This window comes from Mustela putorius, unplaced genomic scaffold (genome assembly GCF_011764305.1).
Source record: "Mustela putorius furo isolate JIRA1106 unplaced genomic scaffold, ASM1176430v1.1 tig00000480_pilon_pilon_pilon, whole genome shotgun sequence".
In the NCBI taxonomy this organism is placed as follows: Eukaryota; Metazoa; Chordata; class Mammalia; order Carnivora; family Mustelidae; genus Mustela; species Mustela putorius.
In genome coordinates this window covers 2464717-2477109 of record NW_025421397.1, presented here as the reverse complement: position 1 = coordinate 2477109, position 12393 = coordinate 2464717, and the positions used below count along the sequence as shown (strand labels likewise).

Here is a 12393-nt window from a genome sequence, read left to right as displayed (position 1 = left end):
GCACATGACTGAGAATGTTCATATGTTCTGTGCTATCATGGGAGTATACGCTTTCTGGCAAATTAGCTGTAATTTCACCTCATTCTCATCCACTCAAGAAAGCCTAGCAAAGTGCAAATGAGAAAGGGTGACACTGAATCCCCTCTCGTTTAGCCAAATCTTTCGCATGCATGAGCCAGAAAACAAGAGAAAGGGAAGGTCTAGAGCTATGGATTAAGGGGATAACGTGCTATCAAGGAAATGGACAGGGGGCTTTAATGGCTGAGCCATTTCAGGTTGAGAGAAGTGAAAGGGCTCCTTGCAACTGTGGGCTCATGAGAACCTCTGATGAAGAAGTTGTTCAAAGAACTGCATCTTGGGAAGTTAAAAAAAAAAAAAGTTTTAATGAAGACACTTGGTTTGGGGGTGAGAGTAAAAACTGGGGAGCATGGAGAAGACGGAGAGACTCTGAGCAAACCTCAGGTGCTGCTACAGGGAAGAAATGGTGGGGAGACAGAGAATCTGGGAAGGTGTCCTTGGACCTGAGATGAGACAGCTGTGCTGTTCTGTCTGTGCTTCACCATTGGGCAGAGAGCAGACATCACCCCAAGAGCAAGGGGCCAGGCTAGGTGATCTAGGGTTTACCTAAGTTGCAGGGTCGTCCAGAAAAGCAGTGGCTTTGTTTTTTTTTTGGTGACAACAGGCTGGTAGGGTCAGATATACCTGTTTCTCCCCACTATGCCCCTCTGTCATGGGCATTGTGTATTTTTAAGTTTTTAAGCACTGCTCAGTCAGTGGGGATTTTCTACAAGGACTTACAAAAATGCAGATTACACTGTAAAAATGCTTTTCAGCCAATAAAAGTCCTGTTTTACAGAGCAAATTTCTTTATGATGTTTAACTTCGGTTCGGGTTCTGATTCCGAGAAATAAAAAAAAATTCGGTGGAATGAGAAGGAAAAACAAAGCGCAAAGAAGAAAACCCCAAGATAGCCATTTAAAACCCCACAATCAAACCTTGTTTATGTGATACGGACTCAGAGCTTTCTCTTCAAAAATGCGTGCGATTAAGAAAATACTTTGGGAACCTAATAATAGGTCCTTGAAACACGAGCTCCACCTCTCATCTTTCTAACTCTTGGGAACGCCGTTAATAAGAATGTATGTTTTTAATACACTGATTCGTAGCAACAAAGTAGTTCTTTAATTAGTACAAAACTTGAATAATGCATTGCTTATGACTGCGCGGCGTATAACATTTGGTAACTTGTACTGGCAGATCCGTTTACATATGTCACCACTGTACCTGTAATTTAGTTTAATGCCAGGCCAGTGTGCCAAGTGTGTGTGTCTGTGTTTTTAAAGCTTTCCCCAACAGTTGTTGCATGAGGCTCCACGGTGGTAAGGAAAACAGTGTCTATGTTAGGAAATCATAATCAGTCGAAAGGATTGTCTCTTGCATGTTTCTCCGCGCACACGAGGGTATTGAGGGGTTCACTCTGCGGAGGATTATTTAATACTGTCTCTTTTTTTTTTTTTTTTAAAGATTTTATTTATTTGTGGGAGAGAGAGAGAAACGGACTTCCTGCTGAGCAGGAAGCCAGGCTCCATCCCATGACCCTGAGATCTTGACCTGAGCCGGAAGGCAGCAGCTTAATCCACGGAGCCACCTAGGCGCCCCGGATTATTTAAAAAATGGGAAACACTGGCCGAAGTGCCGAAGTGCAGTTAGTTGTCTATAATTTTGCCAAGGGAGATGATGCTGTTTTGTTTTGTTGTTTTGTTTTAAGTGAATTAAATCGAAATCAAAGCATGGGGGCTTGGAATAAACTGGTGAGACCTAATCGCATGGTTCAGGCACCGGACAGACCTGATGCAGATGTTCCGACGCGTGGTTTTTTTTTTTTTTTTTTTTTTTTTGGTTTGCATTGTTCCCCTTTCTCACACCGTGCCCTGCAGTTTTCTGAGCTGGGGAATCACTTCTTGACAGAGTACTCAAGTTTCGCCCACGTGACCAACCTGCCCGAAAGGAGGACGTATGACAAAGAATGCGCACCGGTCCCTTTCTACCCCCCCCCCACTCCCCCATCTCAAATCAAAGTTGCCTCCACAGGTGTTGTAGCTGGAAGCTTCCCATGAAAAAGGGGTTCCCCCCAAACACGAGAAAACGCTCCACTGTTATTATTTAAAACTATCCAAACTATTTAAAGCGACCCTCCCGCCTCCGGAAGAACTGTGCGAAGCGAGGGGGTCGTTCATTCCCTCACTCCACCCCGGACTGAAATGGGCGGATCGCAGCAGCCTTGGAGAAGTTTTCCATCACGATTTAGGTCGCTCAGATTAAGGGTGTGTTCTTTGTCTGAGTGTCTCCCGGGTGCAGACCTCAGCCAGCGACAGTAAAATGGAGAATTCCCGCCTTGGGTATTCACAAGCGCAACATACATAACCCTTTATCTCCAGCGGGGCTCGAAGCTTTGGGGCCTTTGGCGGGTGGATGTGTACAGGATCCATAGTGATTGCATGCAAGTGTTCTCAACGGACTCGCAAACCCTTTGATCAAACCAGCTAAACTTGATTTTCCAGATTATTCAAGAGACAAGGCACACATCTATGGGCTTTACAAGTCCTGGCAAGCAATCAAGACCCCGCGCGCGCCCCCACTCCCTTCATCAGAATCAAAGGTAAACAGGGAGCCGGTTCGCACTTAAATACGCAGCCGCATCGGGATCTTGCCTGGACTTCCACAGTTGTAGCACCAGAAGGAAAACAACAGGCGAAGTAAGAAAAAGGTTTCCTTGGCGAGGATGCCAAACTAAATAATGACACCCAAAGCCAAAACATGCCTCACTGAAACTCAACTTCAGTCAATTCAGCCTGCTGAAAACAAAGCTTTTTTTGTGATTTCAAAAGTGAACATTGTACTTTCCTCTGGCAGCCATTTCTGGGTTTTTGAATGATCCGATTATGCATAAATCCCCGGCCTCCAGGTCTTTCAGCACCTCGATCCCGTGAGTGATTTGAAAACACGACTGAAAATTTCTATAGACACTGCCTGCCCTTTGCTTCCTCTTAACCTTTTGAAATACACACTTGGCGTTACACGGTCTTGACAGACATTGTGTGTGTTCCCCCCCCACCCCCACTCTCTCTCTGTTAGTACTTGGGAAAGATTTCTAGGACGTGGGGTCTCTGCCTCCTGCGAACCTCACATTTTTCATCACCCTTCCCTGAGGCTACCGCCCTCTTGACTTCCCTGAGACAGAATTATTTGAAATTTCCATATGGGTTCTCTCCTGTGATTTGTCCAGTTTGTAGTCAAGAAACAGCGAGCAAAAGAATCATGATTTTTGTTTGTTTGTTTTGTATTTTGGTGTTTAAATAAGTAGAGCCGTGACGTTAAGGTCTTTGTTTGAAGAGTGGCAGGGGTGCTTGGTTGGGGAGTAGCTGATGGACAAACAGTATAAAATGGCACCTGCTGGAGAACATGCGGTGGTTTGGAAGGGGTTAAAGAAGCAGAGGAACATTTATTCGGCTCCACTTTTCTTTGGGGAGCTCAGAGCTAGCAATGCTGGCATGATCTGTGCCGCGTGCGTCCTGAATAAGGTCCCCGAGTCCTTGTCAGTTGCCTTCCTCTCCCACCCCCCACAACTGGAGATGTTCCTTATCATGTTGGCTACATTCCTAAATGCGCCATCACGTTCTGCGTCTGGGGAGTTTCCGCTGATATCGGCGGGACACTTTCTTACCTCACTCTACAGCATCGCCTGGTAGCTCTCTGTTCACTCTTATTTGTCCCTGCAGAACAAGTTGATGAGGGCTGCCTTCCCCACTGGGACCATGCAGGTGTGAGTGACAAGCGTGGTAAAGCCAGAAAGGACACTTTTTATCCGGGCAGATGCTCCTTGGGGGCTGCAGCAAGTGCAAGGTAAATTCTCCATAAGTCACCCCAATGCCCCAGGGAAGTCATGAATCGATCCCTCCAAGTCAGCTCTGGGATAGGGTTAAGTCTACGATCCATCATGGGATTTTCCTGAAAGGTTATTGTTGCTAAGACCCACCTTGAAGGAGAATTGGTAACTCACAGACTGGTAACTATATTTAAAAATAGAAAATTCTGTGGATCTCAGGGGCTGTTGACACTTGTTGCTCACTCTGTCTCGTATGTGTGTGTGTGTGTGTGTGTGCATGTGTGTGTTTAAGACAGCACTCTCCTGGTTTTTCCTCCTACCCCTCTGACATGTTCTCAATCTCCTTTGCTCTTTCTTCTCAATCTAGATGTTCTAAGGAGATAACATTATCTACCAGTAGAGTTTCAATTGCCTACTATATAGTAAGAATTTTCAAACCTAATCTCTAGGCAGCACTGCTCAGTAGGGTTTCAGAATCACATATGCTAATTAGTAGACCGCTGCTCTTCATTCCTGGTGAGCCCCTTCTGGCCTGTGACCTGTGGCCTGCATCTCAGGGAATAACATCACCTTTACCACATTTGCTCAAGCCATAAACCTGAGAGTCCTTCTGATTTTTCCTCTTCACTTCCTTCACGTGTTTAATCAAACCAGGGCCTATTGATTCTACCTCTCCAAAATCTCTTGATCTAACCATTTCACTCCCATCTCCTCTCTGCATCCAGGGCTCTGTGCCATTTCCTGTGTGGCTTCTTAGCTGGGTTCCTTTCCCTCAGCCTTGCAGACTGACCTCTAAACTCTACCTCAATCTCTCAGTCTTAAAACCTGCCTTAAAGCCATCAGTGGCTCCCCCTTGCTCCTAGGATAAGAGCTAAACCTTCTTTTTCTTTTCTTTTTATTAAAGATTTTATTTATTTATTTGACAGACAGAGACCACAAGTCGGCAGAGAGGCAGGCAGAGAGAAAGGAGGAAGCAGACTCCCGGCAGAGCAAAGAGCCCCATGCGGGGCTCGATCCCAGGACCCTGGGATCGTGACCTGAGCCTAAGGCAGAGGCTTTAAACCACTGAGCCACCCAGGTGCCCCGAGAGCTAAACCTTCTCAGGGCATCTGGGTGGCTCAGTCAGTTAAACATAAACGCTTGATCTTGGCTCAGGTCATGATCTCAGGGTTGTGAGATCAAATCCCAGGGTGTGGGTTTCATGCGTGGGGGGCGGGGGGGGGAAGGCTACTTGAGATTTTTTTTTCTCTCTCCCCTTCTGCCCTTCCTGATGCTCTTACATGCATTCTCTCTCTCTCTCTCTCTCTCTCTCTCTTTCTCAAATAAATAAATAAATCTTTAAAAAAAAGAGAGAGAGAAGCTAAATCTTCTAACATAGCTTACAAAGTCGGTATACTCTTGGACTCTGTATTCCCCTACAGCCTTCCCTCTTCACCCTTCACCTCTTAAGGACCACTCTTGAAACAGTCTGTTCACCTCTCCATCTTCCCTCATGCCGATTGTTGCCTTCTCCCTGGTTATGTTTGCTCCTCCTTATATGTGGATGATGTGCTCAACCTTCCAGTTTTGTTTCTACCTGGCTGTGTTTGGGAATACTTTTCTACTAGCTCTGCGTTATAGCATCTCCTATTCCTCCTCTCCACTCCTGCACATCGTAACAGTGATCTCTGTGTATGATCTCTTTAAGAGGTTCTCGTTTTCACTCTTCCCTGCCCCAGGAGCGCAACAACTTGCCAGATGTCCAGTATGTTCTATGTCGTTAATAAATATTTGGGAAAAAAAAGAGAGAGAGAACAAATGAATGCATCAAAACAGGGTCCATCAATGCTAGCAGGCTCCAACACACTGGCTGAGACAAATAATGTATCCTGTATGTCCTCCTGAATACAGTGTGGGTGGAATCATGTTTAATTGAACAGCAAGAAGTTAGGGAAATGTTAGGGCTTTCAGGATTCTTAGAGATCATCCTCACTGTACAGGTGAAATAACAAAGGCCCAGAGAGTGTAAGTCATTCATTGTCATCCCACAGGATGACTTCTGCTACTCCTGCTCCAGTATCCTTTGTTTTTCCCCCACTAGGCTTTAAAATTGTTTCCACTTTGAGGTGTATGAAATAGTGGCCCACTTTCTGAGTTTGTTTATTTTAATGTTTATTTCCCTGGATACTGCTGAGTTGAACATATTTCTAATATTTATTGGCCAAGTGGGGTCTCTCTTTATTCAGTTGTTTATTTGTATCATTTGTCCATTTTATATTTAATCATTTTTTCTTGCACATTTTTAGGAATTCTTTCTATATTCTGCATACTAATTCCATGCCATTTATATAACTTGTAAATATCCAGTAAATTTGTAGATATATATGATCTGTGACCAGGAATTCTATGCTTTGGCATCTACTCTTGGGAGAAACTCTTACACATGGCCAAAGAAATATTTAAGAAGATTGTTCTTGTGGTGCTATTGTAAAGGCACAAGATTGAAAATGGCCTAAATGTATATTCAGTAAATGAATGAATCATTAATTTATGGCACACTCATATATTGGAAATAGAAGTTTAAGTGGATGAACTAGTTCTATACATCATTAGCATTGATGATATCAGAAAATGTGTTGCTTCCAAAAAACAAATAACAAGTCAATGCACACGGTATTCTATACATATATAATGTCACAGAACAATTCTAAATAATGTTTATAAGTACATAAATATAAGGAAAAAACAAAGGACAGAATGCACATCTTTCAGGCCTGGGAAAATAGAATATGAGGAACTTAGAGAAGGGGAAGAGTTCTAATGATGGGAGAAGGTTCTCGTAAAGAGGATGGTGGAAAAAAGCAGATTATTAAAAACCTTGCTAGCTGACACAGAGTTGGGAAGACTTGTAGACCTATGTGCATTGTAGTTCCTGGAAGGAGAAACCTATATCAGTGAGAAAAATGTTTTGATTACACTTTTACAACCCATTTATATCAAATAGATTATAGGAGTTCAAAGCTCATCTTGAAGTCCAACTCCTTCATTTTAGCCACAGAAATAAATGAGGCTAAGAAAAGTCAAAGTGTAAAGTAGAGGGAGGGTATTTTGTACAAGAATATTGGGACACAACTACTTCAATCATTCAATATATTTTTACTGGTTGACTTTTTAAAATGATTTTTAAAAGATTTATTCATTTATGCTGGGAGGACAGTGGTGGGGAGAGGCTGAGGGAGAGAAGCAGATTCCCCACTGAGTATGAGAGCCTGACATGGGGCTGGCTCCCATGAGCCATGAGATCATGACCTGAGCAGAAACCAAGAGTTGGACACTCAACTGACTGAGCCACCCAGGCACCACTTTACTGGCTGACTTCTTAATTGATGTAATGACTAATTGTACCATAGTGATAGTAGGTTTTTCAAATACTGTACAGAGAACAGATAAGTTTTGATTAAGAAGTATGGATATCGTTTTGACAAGTGGGACATAACAATGTAGACTTTCACCAAACAGGTATCACCAAGTGGGCAGTTGCCTGTGATATGGGGTGTTTATAAGGGGGAGACATAAGACACTGTAGGGACACATTGGAGTTAAACTACCTCACACTTGTGCCTGTGGGTTCTGTTTGCTGACTGCCCAATATCATGCTGGAACCATTTGGGTTCTTATGGCTCTTATGGCTCCAATAAAGACTATCTCATTAGGTAGCTCAAGGCCAAGAGATAACTATAAGGTCCTTCTGTGAAAATCTATAGAAAGTGACAGAAGGGGTCACCACCACTGATGAGTTTATTTTTTATTTTTATATGGTAGATTGTCTTCTGGTAGGATAGGTTGTGAGACCAGAGAAGCACCAGTGATTGTCTTCTGGTAAAATAGGTTGTGAGACCAGAGAAGCACCAAGATGTCCATCTTGGCCATGGTGACATATACCTGAGGCTCACTGTCTGGTCCAGCCCAGATAAAGGTAAAGGAGGCAGCATAAACCACTCTGTCTAAGTTAGCTCATTCATCAGCTTTCTCATCATAATTGACCTTACATTGCCTCAGTTAGAGATAGCTGGTCTTTGGACACCAGAGAGGCAGATATATCTCCTTTGACATAAACGTATGGGGTTGAGTCAGAGAAGAGGTTCTTTTGAAGGTGTCTTCAAGAGTTTTTTCCACAATATATCAATACTATGGTGAATCAGATTAGCTCATTGCATTTCAAAAGGAATAGGGAGCTTTGTCCCAAAGTGGAAATGCAAGACTGGCAGGTTTCAGCATGTTGATGGTAGGCTAGGCCAAATAAAAAACATCACAGCCTCAAACTTCTCCTGGCCAACTCTTACTCAGACATCTTCTGACATCTTCAGGTTAAGTTGCTCTATTTTTTACACATTCTCAAAACTTGGCATTTTCCTATATAGCGCTTCTCAGTTTTATAATTAAATATTCATTCGAGTCATACGTGTTTAAAGTTTGTCTATCTAGATAGACTCATAAACTCCATGAGTAGAGGGACCACATCTCTCTTATCATCTGCAATATTATGGAGCCCTAACCCTGTATCTAGTTTAATAATAGGCACTCAACATGGAATGTATAAGTGATGAAGTGAATGAGTGTAAGAAAAAAAAAAATGGAGTCAGTGAAGAATGAGTAAGCCAATGGATGGTATTGGAGGAGCAGCAGGAACATGAATGAGGAGAGTAGGACTATACCGGCCACCATGGGTTAGGCCCTGTCCTTTAAACAATGGGGTGAGGCAAGGAGCAGCAAATGTTTTAGGGGCAGGATGGAAAAAAAAATCCCTGGTTAGTTGTGGGTACTAAGAACCTGTTTCTGAGAATAAAGGAAATTAGTTATCCCTGAAGGTATTCCAAAGTCAATTTTACCTATTTTAAGACTTTTCCTGAGTTAGCCACACCGCAATGATCTTGATAGATTACTGCAATATTACCCTGCAGCCTCAAAAGACAATGCTATCTAAAGTAGGACCATGAGAGTGTTTCTTCAACTATAGTTTTAGTCCTAATGGAGTTTGTAAGATTGGATCCTGATAATCCTCAAAACTTTAACACAATTGTTCCTTGTAGCTACCATTGTGTTTTATGACTTAACTGACTACCCATTAGTGAGATGACTCAGGACATAAAGACATTGCACAAATATGAAATATTATTACTATATCATAACCATTTGATTCCAGATGACTTACCATAAAGAACAGTGTATTCACTTCCACTTTCCCATGACATTTGAATCTCGGTTTATGAGATTCCCAGAATAGGAAGTACCAAGAATTGAGAACATAGAATTCAGCTGACTGTGTGATCTAGCTGCCTCCCTGTTTATGTGTTATCTACACTGGTCAAAAATACTGTAGTCTTATATGATATGAAATATTTTATCTTTGGTTCTGGATTGAGGAATACAGGCATAGTTTTCATAGCGATCACCACTGATCTTTACTTTAAAAATCGGTACTTCAGTTCATTTTTCTAGTTCAAAATAAACTAAAAACTCCGTGTTAATATTGCTTCTTTTGAACATGACAAGTATACCTGCAGGTTAAAGGGGTAGTTACAGTCAAGCTTGGCTTTGATGTGTTGTTTTGTAATAAGGGATGATCATCGGTATTTTCAAAAATATAACCTCCTTGACTTCCTTTTGTTTAAACTGAATTTGTTTATAGCAACATAAAAGCTTTCCCTTCTTTTTTAGACTAGGCGATGATTTAAATGTCTTTAAATGAATAGACTTTATTTTTAAAAGCAATTTTAGGTTTCCAGAAAAATTGAGCAGGAAGTACATTAACTAATCTCTCCTCTACCTCCACGGTTTTCCCTTTTATTAACATTTTGTGTTAGTGTGGCACATTTTTACGAGTGATGAACCAATACTGGAATATCATTATTAATTAAAGGTCATAGTTTACATTGGGGTTCAGTCTTTGCATTACCCAGTTCTATGGGTTTTGACAAATACATAATGCCGTGTGTACACTATCACAGTATGATACAGAATAGTCTGCCCACCCTAAAAAATCTCCTGTGCTTTAACTGTTCACCCTTCCTTCCTAGCCTCAAACCTTTCAATGGTTTAAATTTATGAAAAGTAGAATCATATTCTTTTAATAGCAGCATAGAACAATGCCAGAAACATGCCAAATACCAAAAGGACATGTATAACATTTTATTCTCATTCTATTATTACTTTCATCTTATTACTTCAAGTTCTGCTTTTGAACAATACATAGATAAATATTAATTTAATTAAGTTCTCAGAAAGCTTATCAATGAATTCTTTTCATCTATTTCTGTCTCTAGAGTCTCTGGATAAGACCAGAAATTTTCTTTCTTCTTTCCCCTCCCTCTTTTATTGAAGGTGAGAGATACTGAATTGTCAACTGTGTTTCATGGTGAGTACAATTAGCTCTCGTCCCCAAGCCGTCAAAATAATCACATACCCCCATCAGTAACACCATGTTCAGCAGCAGCATCACCAAGAATCTTCAGTTAGGACCTAAATGTGCATGGTGCTTTAGGCTTATCAGAAGGAACTGCTTGAGAACCATTCTCTGGATCCCTGAGACTTCCCCAGAGCCTTTCCTGCCTCCTGGAGGAGGTGCTGAGATCAGGGAAACCTTTCACTTAGCATTGCCAAGCAATCTAGAGTCCTGAAATAGATACCCTTTCTCTTGACATTGCTTCTGTGTGTTGCAGAATGAAAGCACATATAAAAGATGGTAGAGGCAGCATCTCTCCACTCTTGATCAAAGGAACCAGAATTTCCCAGCTCTGTAGCCACTGAACTCCCTAAAGAATAGCTTGCTTAATCCATATGAATATTATATTACCTTCTTTGGCATTCGTAGACGCCAACATGTCCTCCAGAGCATGGTACTTAATTGTTTTTCTTATTAGTTCAAAAATAAAACATGTTGAATACATTGCCATGGCTGCTCCTCTAATTAATAAAAAGACTGTGTTGAGTTTAAAAACAACTACCTCTTTTCATGTCCAAGTTACTTTTAGGAGCTATTATAAATTATTACCTTCCTCCACATCAGAGGTGTCTTATGACTAAAGGACAAGACAGCCCCCACGATGCTCTTTAACAATGACTCTTATGTTTCTTTGGTAAACTCATAATGTTAATTACACTCTGCAACAGATGGAGTGCCTTCCATGAAGGACCTCAGTGCACCTTGCAAATGTCATGAGTCATCAGAGCCCTTATAATGGAGGGAAGTATCCGTGGTCACAATTTTATGGTTAAAGCAGCACAGGGAAGGTAAGTGGTTTTGTTTTTTTAAAGAAGTGGAATGTTTTAGTCAAAAGACTTAGTCATCACTTAAGAAGGCAGAGACACTCAATGCCTATTTACTGAATGAAACTCAATGAATATAAATGAATGAAATGGTTCATCAACGAGATTTGGCTATCCTAGCAATGAACACCTGGACCATACTCATTATTTTGAAGAGTGATAAATAGATCAGAAGTGATTTCCTGGTAATTAACTGGTCTTTACAGTGATTGGTATAGAAAATGATGATTTAACCACCATTAGGATAGAGCAAATCTAGAAAATAGAAATGGTCAAAACATTTTTGTAACAATGTTACAGAGACATTGAAATTTAGAGCTAGAAGCTTCCAGAGTTTATCTAGTCAATCACTTTCGTATTTCAGACAAGAACAGTGAGATCCAGAAAGCTTACTAAGGGAGTTACATGAAATTATTCAGCTTTAATTTAATTTCTTTATACTCCTTCCTGTTTCAAAAAGGGCTTAATTTGGCTCACTCAGCTAGTCAGTGGTATTGATAACTACAATCTAGGTTCCTAACCTTAATTGATCCACGTTCCCACTAATTCCATTAAAGAAAAAAAAAATGTTCACTATTGTCTTTCTGCATCCTAACAATCATAAAATCATAGCATTTGAAAATTGTAAGGAGATTACTTTTGTTGACCTTCCTCTTTTAATTGGTGAGGGAATCTGATATTCAGGGAGTTTAAGGGAATTACTTAAAGTTGTGCGGTGAGTTACGGACCAAAAACTGGAATCTGTTTCCTCTGCTTTTGCTCCTTTGGAATCGGAATTTAATCAATAGTCAAGATCCCAGTAATCCAAATCACCAATATAATTTCATCTTGATTTTTCTGAAATCCTCTTTTACTAAAGACAAATGAAAAATAAATGAGTTAATATCAAGGATTTTTTTTGTTTGTTTTTTAAGTCCAGGGCTTATCATTAGGTCAATAATAATTAAAATTCTACCCGTTTATTTGATAACTTCCAAATCTGTGAATTCAGAAAATTATAACTATTATTGATCATAAAGTCACAGGTACTAAAGATATCAAAGTGCTTGCTAAATTTTCAAAGATTGAACTATCTCCTTCAAGGAAGTTTTTATATTTTTGTTTATAATGAAAATTGGCAGTCACTGGTAAAATGATGACACTTGTGGTTTGAACAAGAACATCTAAGTAAAGCAACACATTGATTCTTACCCATTCTCAGT

At 40.7% G+C, this 12393-nt stretch overlaps 1 long non-coding RNA gene across 1 annotated transcript in view; it reads left to right on the top strand.

Annotated features, from left to right (window-relative positions):
• Positions 1 to 10216: 10216 nt before the first annotated feature.
• Positions 10217 to 12393, top strand: part of LOC123392250 — a 32744-nt gene continuing 30567 nt past the window's right edge. Inside the window, exons 1-2 of the long non-coding RNA XR_006606962.1 lie at positions 10217 to 10280; positions 11036 to 11155. This is a non-coding gene — a long non-coding RNA (uncharacterized LOC123392250). The remainder of the gene's footprint in view (positions 10281 to 11035; positions 11156 to 12393) is intronic.